The 13,288-nt window shown below is 37.7% G+C and overlaps 1 protein-coding gene across 11 annotated transcripts in view; it reads left to right on the top strand.

The window, feature by feature from the left end:
- The window catches only part of Lar (tyrosine-protein phosphatase Lar), a 389,327-nt gene that overhangs the window by 216,106 nt on the left and 159,933 nt on the right, over positions 1-13,288 (top strand). The window lies entirely within an intron of this gene.

Here is a 13,288-nt window from a genome sequence, read left to right as displayed (position 1 = left end):
TTTTCGATTGGTCGCATGATTTTTCTCGAAAAATCTCAAAATTCATGATCCAATTTTGGGCACCAGATTCTTTGAAAATCCTCAGAAAACATTTTCGATGCAATACTGGATTTTCTCGCGAAATTTTAACTACATAATTTTGATAAGTTTCATGGCACTTTCTCAGAAATCTCGACAAACGTCACCCAATTTTGAGATCTAAATAATTCGAAGTTTCTCGAGAAAAATTTTTACCAAAATATTTGGATTTCATGAGAAATTCCAACCCATTATGATGGGCTGAATGACATTTTCGAAATCCTAAAAAATCATGACCCAACGCCGGGCTGAAAATTTTTCAAATTGTTCTAAAACTTATTAAAATGGATTAAAACTTCGGGAGTTTAAACAAATATTTCGTTGAAAATATTTTTTGAGTTTTTTCAAAGAATTTTGAACTCAAAATTAGGCCATATTTTTTAGATTTCTGAAGAATGAGTGTCATGCAATCTCAATCCAAACTGAGTCAAAATTTTCGGTGTCGTGTTACCTATAAAAATGAGCTATAATTTCGGCAGGAAACCAGAAATTTCTATCTCAACTTTTTTGAACACTTCAATCATTTCGAGCTCAAAATTAAATTAATTCATCAGGTTGTCAACTGTTTCAAAATTCTGAAAAAAATTTGATGAAAATTCTGGATTTTCTTACAAAATTTTAACACATTTTGATTGCGATTACATGATAATTTTTCAAAATTTTGGAAATCATCACTCAATTATTACGAGTTACTAGGTGTAAGCTTGAAATTCATCTTCAAAAACAGTCTTGTCAAAAATTTTGATTTTCTCGCGAAATTTTAACTAATTTTTGAAAGCACTTCCTCAGAAATACCGATAATCGTGACCCATTTAGGGATCTGAATAATTCAAAAATGCTCCAAAAACATTTTTATTGAAATACTTATTTGATTTTCTTGCAAAATTTCAAACTTATTATGATGGGTTACGCGACACTTTCAAAATCCTGTAAAATCATACCTACTTTGGGCTCAAAATTTTCCAAATTGTTCTAAAACCTATCAAAGTGTGTTGAAATTTTTCGAGAAAATCAAATGCATACTTTGTTACAAAATATTTTTTGAGTATTTTCGAAGAATTTTGAGCTCAAAATTGAGGCGGCGTGCGTGCTTTTTGAGATTTCTGAAGGATAAGTTTCACGCAATCCATTGAAATGGGTCGAAATTTTACGAAAAGTTTTGAGTAACTACGTATTATAGTCCGGCATATGACAATAGGAGTAATTGCACCCCCCCCCCCGCTGATCCACCGGGACAACTTTTTTCTTAAAGGAGACATCCTAAGGAACATTTTAAAGCAAACTTGCTCAAAAAAAAGTTGGCCTTACTTACAAAATGGCGGCCATTTTGAATGACAGGTCATCCGAAATCGCAGATTTTGCGTTTCAACATAGGACTTGCACGACATTTTTCAAACCTTACAAAGGTAGATCTAAAGATCATGCAAACATTTATCACCTGTCAAAATTTCAAGTGCTAAAGTGCGTTTTTCATTTTTTGGTGAATTTTTGAAAATCCAATTTAGGCCAAAAATGAGGGAAAAAATCAAAATTTTACCAAATTGACCAAGAAAGCTGAAATTTGGGATATACCCTATTTTTGACATGCCAAATCGATTGGAAACGATTTCAACCCGTTTTGAGCAGTTCTGGAGTCTCCAGCAGATTTTTGAAACTCGAAATTCCTACAAAATTCCATCAAATTGGAGTTGTAAAGCTGAAATTTATTCTAAAAATTAATTTAAACACGCTACGGAGTACTGCAGGTCAATTTCAAGTCGTTTTGGAGCCTCCAGCGTCTTTTTGAAAATTCCTGAAGCCTCCAGCAAGTTTTTGAAACTTTAAATTTTCACAAAGTTTCAACAAATGGAAGTGGAAATCTGAAATTTACTCTACACTCCAATTTTAACAACCTCTGAAGACGACTTCAGGTGGGTTCAAGTCATTTTAGAGCCTCCAGCGACTTTTTTGAAAATTTACTGGAGCCTCCAGTAGATTTTTGAAACTTGAAATTTCTCCAAAATCTCATCAAACTGAGATGGAGAGTCGAGATTCATTCTGCAAACTTATTTCAATACGCTACGAAGTTGACTGCTGGTGGATTTCAAGTCGTTTTGGAGCGTCCAGCGACTTTTTGAAAGGTTGTATGGCGTTTTTTGGAAAATTGAAATGTCCTAAAAGTAGCTGGAAGCTTCAAAACTATTTGAAACCACTATGTAGTCTGCAAAGTAAATTTCAAGTTGCCAACTCCACTCGATAAATTAATGTTGCGGGAATTTCAAGTTTCAAAAATCTACTGGAGGCTCCAGTACTTTTCAAAAAAGTCGCTGGAGGCTCTAAAATGACTTGAACCCACCTGAAGTCGTCTTCAGAGGGTGTTAAAATTGGAGTGTAGAGTAAATTTCAGATTTCCATCTACATTTGATGAAATTTTGAGAAAATTTATACTTTCAAAAATCTACTGGAGGCTTCAGGAATATTCGAATAGTCGCTGGAGGCTCCAAAACGACTTGAAATTCACCTGCAGTACTCCGTAGCGTGTTGAAATTAATTTTTGGAATATTACAACTCCAATTTGATGGAATTTTGTGGGAATTTCGAGTTTCAAAAATCTGTACAATAGAGCAAATTGTGTTGCTGCCAAATCAATCGTAAACGACTGCTGAACCCAAACCTCTGAACCGCGAACTCAAACTTTTGATCCTTGATTCCCTCCCCCCAAAGGCAAACAATCGGGATCACCAACACCAATTTTAGTGAAATTTTCTCTTCATCTACGAAACAGTTTATCAAACTTTCATATTTGTTTCGGCAACCGTGTTTGACTCGATGCTTCCGTCATCATATTGTACTGACAACATCTGTTTCACGACTTGTATGCTCTCCGAGGACATTAAACTTTATTCGTATCTAGAGAACAAGATGAAAGAGGAAACTCCTCGATAGAAAATTGACGAGGTCACAGCTCACAAAGAGTTGCCAGTGCATATACGTACATTCGTATAAAATGCAAAAGACACGTTCGCTGAACCGTAGACGCGTCATATTGTCCAGCATTTGTGCGAATAGTCCGCCAGCGTACTCGTACATAGATGCTTCGGCAGACAGAGACACGGACAACCGCCACCCTTAGCTTATTCCGGGTCGTTTTTGCCGTCGGGTTTTTGCGGTTTGAACTCGCAGCGACGAGAGCGGAAAAGCCGCAAATGATTTAGCGTAATCGTTTTCTTAACAGCTTCATCGGCGCGGGCGGCGGCCGCCGCGCGGCAGTGCACGCAAATTAGTCAACGAAAATGGTAATGCGGTACGGTACTCGAAATGGTATCTCTCTGGTTGCTGTTGTGAGGGAACTGAACTGAACTGATGCTACGATGAATGAGAGTAGAGAGATGGCAAGGCGGCGTGCTGAGCAAATAGTTGGAGCACACTTTGGCGGAATTATTGGTTGTTAGTAGATGGCGAGAGGAGCGCGAGCGGCTAGAGAGCGAACGATGTGACAGTTCGGTATGTTCTTCATCGCTGTAATGGAATATAATTACGTGTAACTCACATCGTCAGCGCGACAAATTTGTTGAAATTTTTGCCCGCTTAATCGACCGTCATTATTACTCGAAGCTTTTCGAGTACGAGTTTTTAAAATATGCCTAATTTCGAAAGCTTTGTTCCACCATCCTCGCCGCCATCTTTGCCCTTATCTTTTACCACAATGTACGTACATAATTTAGTGCCTAGATGAAGGAGGTGAACGCGCGTAGGTGGCATGGCGGAATTCCACGGTCGCATAAGTTTTTGATACATTGCGGTTAGGAAAAAGTTTCAAGAGGTCGAAGCAGTTTCGCGTATACCATGCGTATTCCATTGATTAATTACCAAGTCGGATCGGATCGGTTGCCCGAAGCTCTAACGCTACAAAAGGGGAAGAACCGAACGTAAACTCAAACTACTCTTACCTCGTCGTTTTATCGCCGAGATTTTTTCTTCATTTTGTAATAATAATACGAGTCGATGCTGTCGATGAAGTTGCCTAAACGGGACGCCGTAAATAGCGCTCGTCTTCGTGTTAATAGAATTGCCTAACTAGTTTGCCGTAAATACGAGAGTTGAAAGGTGTTTACGTTGAGTCGCGTTGTTGCATGCCAAGTCCGAATGGAAAATTCATTTCATCAAATTAGAGATTTTATTGTGAAGGAATGAAGTGTAATTTTCGTGTTGAGAAATGTCAAGGGTAAATATTCACGATGTTCATCGTGATGACATGGGGGGGTTCAAGTTCGAAAATTTCTAAATACGCAATATTGGTGTAAAGTGATGGTTTAGCAGGTAGCATATGACAATAGGAGTAATTGCACCCCCCCCCCCCGCTGATCCGCCGGGACAACTTTTTTCTTAAAGGAGACATCCTAAGGAACATTTTAAAGCAAACTTGCTCAAAAAAAAGTTAGCCTTACTTACAAAATGGCGGCCATTTTGATTGACAGGTCAGCCGAAATCGCAGATTTTGCGTTTCAACATACGACTTGCACGACATTTTTCAAACCTTACAAAGGTAGATCGAAAGATCATGCAAAAATTTATCACCTGTCAAAATTTAAAGTGCTAAAGTGCGTTTTTCGATTTTTGGAGAATTTTTGAAAATCCAATTTAAGCCAAAAATGAGGGAAAAAATCAAAATTTTACCAAATTGACCAAGAAAGCTGAAATTTGGGATATACCCTATTTTCGACATGCCAAATCGATTGGAAACTGTTTCAAACCGTTTTGATCAGTTCTGGAGCCTCCAGCAGATTTTTGAAACTCGAAATTCCCACAAAATTTCATCAAATTGGAGTTGTAAAGCTGAAATATATTCTAATAACTAATTTCAATACGCTACGAAGTGAACTGCTGGTGGATTTCAAGTCGTTTTGGAGCTGCCAGCAACTTTTTGAAAATTTCTAAAGCCTCCAGCAGATTTTTGAAACTTTAAATTTTCACAAAATTTCATCAAATGGAGATAGTAATATGAAATTTACTCTACATTCCAATTTTAACACCCTCTGAAGACGATTTCAGGTGGGTTCAAGTCATTTTAGAGCCTCCAGCGACCTTTTTGAAACTTACTGGAGCCTCCAGTAGATTTTTGAAACTTTAAATTTCTCCAAAATTTCATCAAACTGAGATGGAGAGTCGAAATTCATTCTGCAAACTAATTTCAATACGCTACAAAGTAGACTGCTGGTGGATTTCAAGCCGTTTTGGAACCTTCAGCGACTTTTTGATAGGTTGTATGGCTTTTTTTTTTGGAAAATCGGGATTTCTCTCTCTTTGAACAATTTTTTTTCCAAATTGAAATTATTTTTTTCTCTCGAATCGTACTCTTGAGTTTTGCTTGAAATTTGTCGATGATTTTCTTCAAAATTTCGTCGATTTTTTTTTTCGAATTCGTATACACTTTTAATTCTCGCGAGTTCAATTTGTCCTCAATTTTCAGTGATTTTTTTTTCCTGAACTGAATTTTCGAGAGTTTTACATTTTCATTCCTCCCATGATTTTGTTTTGTATTTTATTGATTCGTTTTTCTGACTTTTTTGTTCTTAATTTCGACAAAACCTTTTTTTCTTAAATTTTCGCGATTTCTATGAAATTTTCTTTCAAATTTTCCCCAAATTTTAGTAATTTTTTGTCCTTTTTACAGTTTTTTTGAGTTTTTGAGAGTTTTTTTTTTTTGTTTTTTTTTTGATTCTGAGGCTCAATGTTTTTATTTTGAATTCTTTGGAGCTTTCTTGATTTTTTTCGCATTTTATTCTTTTAAATTCTCGTAGATTTTAATTCCTGATTTTTCGACGATTTTCCCGAATTTTCGTGTTTTTTCTTTTGCCTGAATTTTTGTGAAATTTCCGCAATTTTAGCATGAGTTTTCATGAGTTTTTTTTTAAATTTTTAATAATTATGTTTTTTCTTTTTTAGTGCTTTTATGTTGAATTTCGCTCTTGGGTTTTATTCCCGGGGACTTATGATTTTGATGTTTTTCCACATTATTCTTTGACCAATTTTTTTTCTCTCCAGATCTTGATCATTCCTCTGCTTCCTGTTTTGGTCATTTTCTCCCAATTTCAATATTTTTGTTGCCTTTTTTTTTGGAAATTCATTGTGTCAAGTTTTTCCAAGTTTTGATGTCTTTTTCTCATAAATTTGGGATTTTTGTAGATTTTTGAAGCACAGTATACATTTTTTCGTATTCGAATTTTTAAAATGAAATTGGTAGATATTTTTTTTTGTTTGATTTTTCGAAATGATTTTGGATAAGATTAAATTTTAGTTCCTTCCTATATCGGTGGACTCCCCCTCCCCCAATTTCGAAATTTTTTCATTAGTTCGACTGTTTCCAGAATCCAATATTTTTTTCATGCTTCCTTTTCGCATTTTTACCCAGTTTACTTTCGAAGTGTTGATACATGGCTCGTATTATGTTTGTATTTTGAATTTTGATGATTTTTCTGGTTACTTTTTCCAGCAGTTTTGGTTACCAAAGTTCCTTTTTTTGAGAAAAATTCGAGTATGTACAATCCCTGGATTGGGAAGGAGGAGAGGGGTGAGGTGGTGGGTGGTTGGGTGGTTGAGGGAGGGGGGCAGAGTTCTAGAATTTTGGTCCAAGCATAAAAAATTGTCAAATATCGTGTAACATGTCGTCTTTGTAGTGTAAATTTTGAAATTAAAGATATGAAATAAGATACATGAGGAGAAAATGCTATAATTTTCGGATGCAAAAAAAGTTGAGTAACCTAAATTTCTGAACGAAATGAAAAATTCGACTTCTTTCGATACTTTACAATCAATTCAAAGATGAAAATGACCATAAGAAATCAATGAAGTCATCTTGCAAACTCCACATCCAATTAACAATCAACTGCAGCTATTGTTAGGTTTAAAAATTTGTTAGGGAAAAATCGCTTTGTTTATTACGCCCCGTTCAGTTCGAATACAAACAATAAAATAATATCACGATGACCGCGGAAGCTTCGGGTGCTGGGTTTCATTAACTCTACGTTAAAGAACCTTTTGCCGGACGGTTCGGCGCGGCGCACCGCCGCCGATAATGGTTTAACTATTTCACAGCAGCAGCAGCAGGAGCAACAACAACAACAACAGAAACAAAACGCTGCAACGACGTTAACGTTCAACAAACAACTGTAAAATACGAAACGCGTATGGTCAATAGACGACCAAGAGAGGCCACAGTATCGCCGACCCGGTTACCTCTTTAATTAAGACAAGGTCTTTAGAATTTCTTCGGGCACACGCAAGCCAGCGTTCCGCGCACCGTCCAGCTGGCCGGTAGTAAATGAATAATTATCATAATTACCTATACAGATAAGGGTTGTGTACGGGGCTACAGCAACGGAAATCCCTGACGTGGGACCCATGCAACCTAAAAGCTCTCTTTGCCGCTTAGTATACCTACTACTACGCTGCTCCATTCAAAGGCAAAAGGCTCGCTTGATGTATTATTCTTATTAATAATAACCCGTCGTGGTCTCCATATTATACCTTTATTACTCGCATAGTACGTCGCCTTCTATCTTACCAGCCACTTTATTCGGCTGCCGCCGCGCCGCGTCGTCTTCGTCTCGCCATATCGTACGTAGTCGAAAAAAAATATACCTACGTTGAAGGAAAAAAAAAGAGCCACAACCGAGCAGGAATGTGAGGCTCTGTATACGTACGAGCCGAATTAAACAGCCGAGTCAGCTCGATATACCTACTTTACTCATTGGGCTCTCTCCTGCCTTCGCACCGCGACCTTTTTCGCCACCGCCACCGTGAATAGCGAAACAAAAAAATATATACCGACGTATTTCGCTGATCAAATGAGAAATAACACGTGTGCCAAATAAACCGCCGACGAATTTTTTTCCACCTCGTCTACCCTTCTTCGTACATTGTTTTTTTTCCCTGGTCGTATATACGACGATACAGAACCCCGACCGCGTCCAGTGTGTTGTACATACGTGCTCATAGATCGAAACTCTTCGAATCAACATGAAAAAGAAATTCCAACAAATACCTTTAAAAATACGTGCCTTATTTGCAACGTTCCGTCTCGCGGTCTCGACCTGCTAAAACACAAGTGCTTTGCCACTTTGTCAATACTCCCCCTCCACCCCTTCTGCAATGCCAGCTTCAAAATACTCGTACATGAAAACTTGGCCCTCGCCGCAACGTCGTCTTCTTCGTCGTCGCTTGTGCACTGCTTATGCCGCCTGTGGCAATGTATTTATGAGAAGAAGAAGAAGAAGAAGGAAAAAAAACCACACGAAGAAAAAACTTTCATCTCGAAATTACTCCGTCGACGAACAAATACGATACGAATATTGATACGGAAAACACGATATTAATTCTTGGCATCGGTATATACATACGCCAGCACCATCGCCATACCATGGCATACCAATACACATACTACTCGTACCCTCTTGTTCTATCTGCATTTTCTTCATTTATGTGACCAAACTCCTCAATCCCATATTCTTTACGGCGTCCATCTCTCCGCTTCTTCGCCGCAGCACTTCGTCCTTCTCGTTTTCCTCGCTTACACGTTTTGAGAAAATTCAACTTCTTGGCTTTCTCGCATGGAGCGAGAAAGAAAACGAATCTGCTTTTTAAAAACACCGAAAAACGTTGTTGGCGTTTTTTTTTCTTCGCGCTCCGCGTGACCTAAACAGACTTGACGTACTTACTCGTAAAAAACGAAAAATCCTATTTTCACATCAAAAGCGACGTAAAAATTTCAACCAACAAAAACACGATCCGACCCGACCACCCCGACGGTTTCTTTACTCTTTTTCTACAATCGTTTTTAATTTCTTCTCCATATTTTTTCGAGCGGAAAATTACCCAAGCTCGGCTTCAAAGAGACCGCGAGCACGAGGTGTCATTAACAACATCGTGTAACAATAGCATAAACGTCGTTTCCGCGCCCCAGTCTAAGCGGAATATTCTATTTTCGCTCGATTTTCAAATATTTTCCATTAAAACTGTTGCTTGGTTACGTAGGTAGTCTTCTCAATGGTGTGGATTTTGACGAATCGGATCGTGGCTCGATCATTAATTGAGGAATCATTGAGCCCTCACCCAAACATTACTCTTCGAAGCAATCCTCCTCCTGTGCCTCAAGCTATTTTTGGCTCGTAGTATAGAGTTTCCCAAACTTGGAAAAAAATAAAAATTGAAATCTATCAACATTTTTTCATTTTTGAAACCGTTTTACTCGGACAATTATTAGTTTGTTAGAGCTTTGGAGACCAAGTGGTTGGGGGACCCGCATGAGGATCTATTGCACCCCCTGTCGATCATCCGGGACAATTTTTTTCTTAAAGGGGGAGTCCTAAGGAATATTTCTAGCCCTTGTTCTCCAAAAAAAACATGGCCTTACTCAAAAAAAGGTGGCAATTTTGATTGACATGTCAGCCGAAATCGCAGATTTTGCGTTAAAATGAGGGAAAAAATCAAAATCTGACCAAATTAACCTAGATAGCTGAAATTTCGAACATACGCTAATTTCGACCTGCCAAATTGATTAGAAACGGTTTCAAACCGTTTAGAGTAGTTCTGGAGCCTTCAGCAGATTTTTGAACGCTGAAATTCCCACAAAATAAGTCGTTTTGGAGTCTCCAGCGACTTTTTGAAAATTACTGGAGCCTCCAGTAGATTTTTGAAACTTGAGATTTTCACGAAATTTCATCAAACGGGGATGGAAAGCCGAAATTCACTCTGCACTTCAATTTTAACACTCTATGAAAACGACTTCAGGTGGGTTCAGGTCATTTTGGAGTCTCCGGCGATTTTTTGAAGATTCCTAGAGTCTAGCAGATTTTTGAAACTTGAATTTCCACGACGTTTCATCAAATGCAGTTAAAAATGAAATTTTGTCGAAATTTCAAGTTTCAAAAATCTACTGGAGACTCCAGTAATTTCTAAAAAGTTGCTGTAGGCTCCAGTAATTTCTAAAAAGTTGCTGGAGGCTCCAGTAATTTCTAAAAAGTCGCTGGAAGCTCCAAAACTACTTGAAATCCACCGGCAGTCGTCCTCATAGCATATTAAAAGTAGTTTGCAGAATAAAGCTCGGCCTTCCAACTGCATTTGATGAAATTTCGTGGAAATTAAGATTCAAAAATCTGTTGGAGACTCCAGGAATTTTCAAAAAGTTGCTGAACAATGCTCCAAAATGACTTGAATCCACCTCAAGTAGTGTTCAGCGAGTGCTAAAATTGGAGTGCAGAGTAAATTTCGACTATCCATCTCCGTTTGATGAAATTTTAATTATCAAATTTCAAAAATCTGCTGGAGGCTCCAGGTCTGAAACAGTTTCCAATCGATTTGGCATTTGAAAATAAAGTATACTCCACATTTCAGCTTTCTAGGTCAATTTGGTAAGATTTTGATTTTTTTCTCTCATTTTTCATTACTGACTCTTTATTAAACGTCGAGATGGTCAGAATTTTTACTTTGGCCCAAGACCATTATTATTTCATCGTATATCTGTTGATTAACCAATAATTGTATAACATGACTAATCCACCTTAATTTTTTTTTGTTTCAGGTGAGTACGAATTTCCTTACAAAAATGATACTAGAATATGAACTCGCGTATGAGAATGAGTAAGTAATTTTATAATCCTTATGAGAAAAGTTACGTAAGTCATTTCTACACAGTGACCTTTCATTTTCGATGGTAAATCAAAAAAAAATAACAGAATTTGAAAATCAGCCGAAATAATTGTCCATCAGGTTTTAATCGAGGTGATCTGATTTTCCACATACGAATTTGGAAACAGCAGATCAGATTTTCGAGTTCATAAACAATTTTGATTTTTAATAGATTTTTCAAAAACTAAACTTTGGTCAAGAATGGATAAAAATCAATATTTTACCAAATAGACCAGGAGTGCTGAAATTTGATTTGGGTTCAGTTTTCGACCCTCCAAATCGATCGGATACGGTTTCGAACCATTTTTAGGGGTAGTTTTGGAGCCCTCTAGCAGATTTTTGAGTAGTGAAATTTCCACAACATTTCACCCAATTGAGTTGTTGAAATGAAATTTCCTTACTTAGTAGATACCCCATTTTTAATAATGCTTGTCAAAAAGGCAGTGAAAAAATGAAAAAATTCGAATGCGCAACCAAAAGCTTCAAATAATTATTTAAAAAATTGATTGAAATTAAGAAATACTCTGTGTACAAATTTTCTTTCAAGTTCAATTTTTTTGAAAAGTTTTCCCGTGAAAATTTGATTTTGTTAATATGTTTTGTGCGTGTGTGTGTGTGTGTGTGTGTGTGTGTGTGTGTGGGGGGGGGGGGTCGAGTGGAGAGCTTTCGAAAAATTCTGTTGAAGACAGGTAGTCTTTTGGTGACGTTTTGCCAATCCAATCTCAGTAATTTTTCAATCGAGACTGGTCTATTTACCAACAATCCAACATAGAGCCAATTTCTGTATAGGAATAAAATTTCGACCAAGCAGAATATCTGTGTTACACACTATTGCGAGTCATGTCTCAGCTGAGGGTCCTCCGATACATCTCAATACACATAATTCAAAAACACTCGGCGTAATTTACATCACCTAACAGACACCATGGGAAATCTAACGCGAAACTACCCAGATCTACTCGCCATTTTGAGTAAAGCCTTTTCAACCATGCACGAAGACTCGGCTAAAAAGTGCGGTTCAAACGATCCGCTAGGTACATACATAGATTCGCGTAGATACTTTACTCTACCCAATACCCATATACTCGTAGAGTAATAAGCCAAAGCACAGCACGAAGCATGCACAGTAATACCAACGAAATAGCGTCGTGCCGCTTATACGTAGATTTACGACGTTAGAAAATTAAAACGCCAATGGCGACTGCATTGTAATTATAATTATTAACGAAATGGTTGCTCGGTGGAGAAGAGACGACACAAACGAGGAGCCACGTTTACGTCGTTTCAACGGCACCGCATCGCGGCCTGCGTATTTACGATCGAATCGGGAACATGCTTCAATGAACGCACACCTGAACCGTGTGTGAGTTTCTCTATCTCTACTACATTTTGGTACGCGTTTTCCCTTCTCGTTCTACGAAAATGTACCTACGCCTAACGTGTCTTTACTCGTATTATACTATATAGAAGAGTCGGTCGACACGCTGCGCTGGCTACCGTTTCCAAAATCTACCCTACCAGTCAATCGGGTTAACGGACCCAATAATCCGCGGATAAAATGCCGCCATTCATGTCCAGCAGCAAATACGTACCTACGTCGCAGGACCGACATGCTTCGTGTGCTGGTAATTATCGCCGATGTGATGCGGATACCATAAAGATTTTATTTACGATGCGATGCGACAAATTCCATCATTTTATTGCAATGAAAAATATCCCATTTATAACTGATTAAATCCATACTTTCCACGGATCAAATGCTCCTAGAACAGTGCCAATTTACCCATTAGTTCCAGGGGTTCTGGAACTAGGGCCCACGAAGGTTTAGGGGTCCACGAAGCTGATGAGCTTTTTTTTTGCTCTCTCTCTAAAAAAAATGAAAAAAGAAGAAAACAGACGCTAAGTATATTTTCATTTTCAAATCTTAATATAGGTACGGTAACAAGTAACGCTCATGTAACAGGCACCGAAAGTCAGTAAAAACATAAAAGGAACAAAATTATTAGCAAATGGGTGCCATTTATCGGCACGACAGATTAAATGATTTGAACGACAAAAAAAAAAGTGTTTTGCACGACAGATGCTAACGTCCCAAAAACCACTTTTCTAACGACGGAAACAGTTTTCAACCATTGCACGACAACAAAAATTCAAGTGCACGCCAAAAAAATCAAGTGAACGCCAGCATATGCCGGACAAATTGAATGAAATGCATCGACGACTTTAGGAAATGAACGACGACATAATGATAAAAGCGACGAATTTATTCACAAAATAAAATTTCCAAAAACAATTAATTATTAAAGATATCAATGTAACATAAGAACAGTATGAATAATTATATGAGAAGTGTCTTTTTTGCCTTATTTCTCCTACCCCTCTTCCTCTTCTGCCCTACAGGCACATTTTTTGCTTCTACTGCAAGGTGTCCACTCATTTCTGGAAATGATTTTCCCTGACTTTTCCAGGTTTTCCAGACAGATCCAGACCAATTTTTCCATTTTTCCAGACCATTTTTTTCAATTTTCTATGCTTACCCCATACT

Source organism: Planococcus citri, chromosome 3 (genome assembly GCF_950023065.1).
Source record: "Planococcus citri chromosome 3, ihPlaCitr1.1, whole genome shotgun sequence".
NCBI lineage: Eukaryota > Metazoa > Arthropoda > Insecta > Hemiptera > Pseudococcidae > Planococcus > Planococcus citri.
Note: the sequence above shows the minus strand (reverse complement) of the source record. Positions and strands in the feature narration are given on the sequence as shown.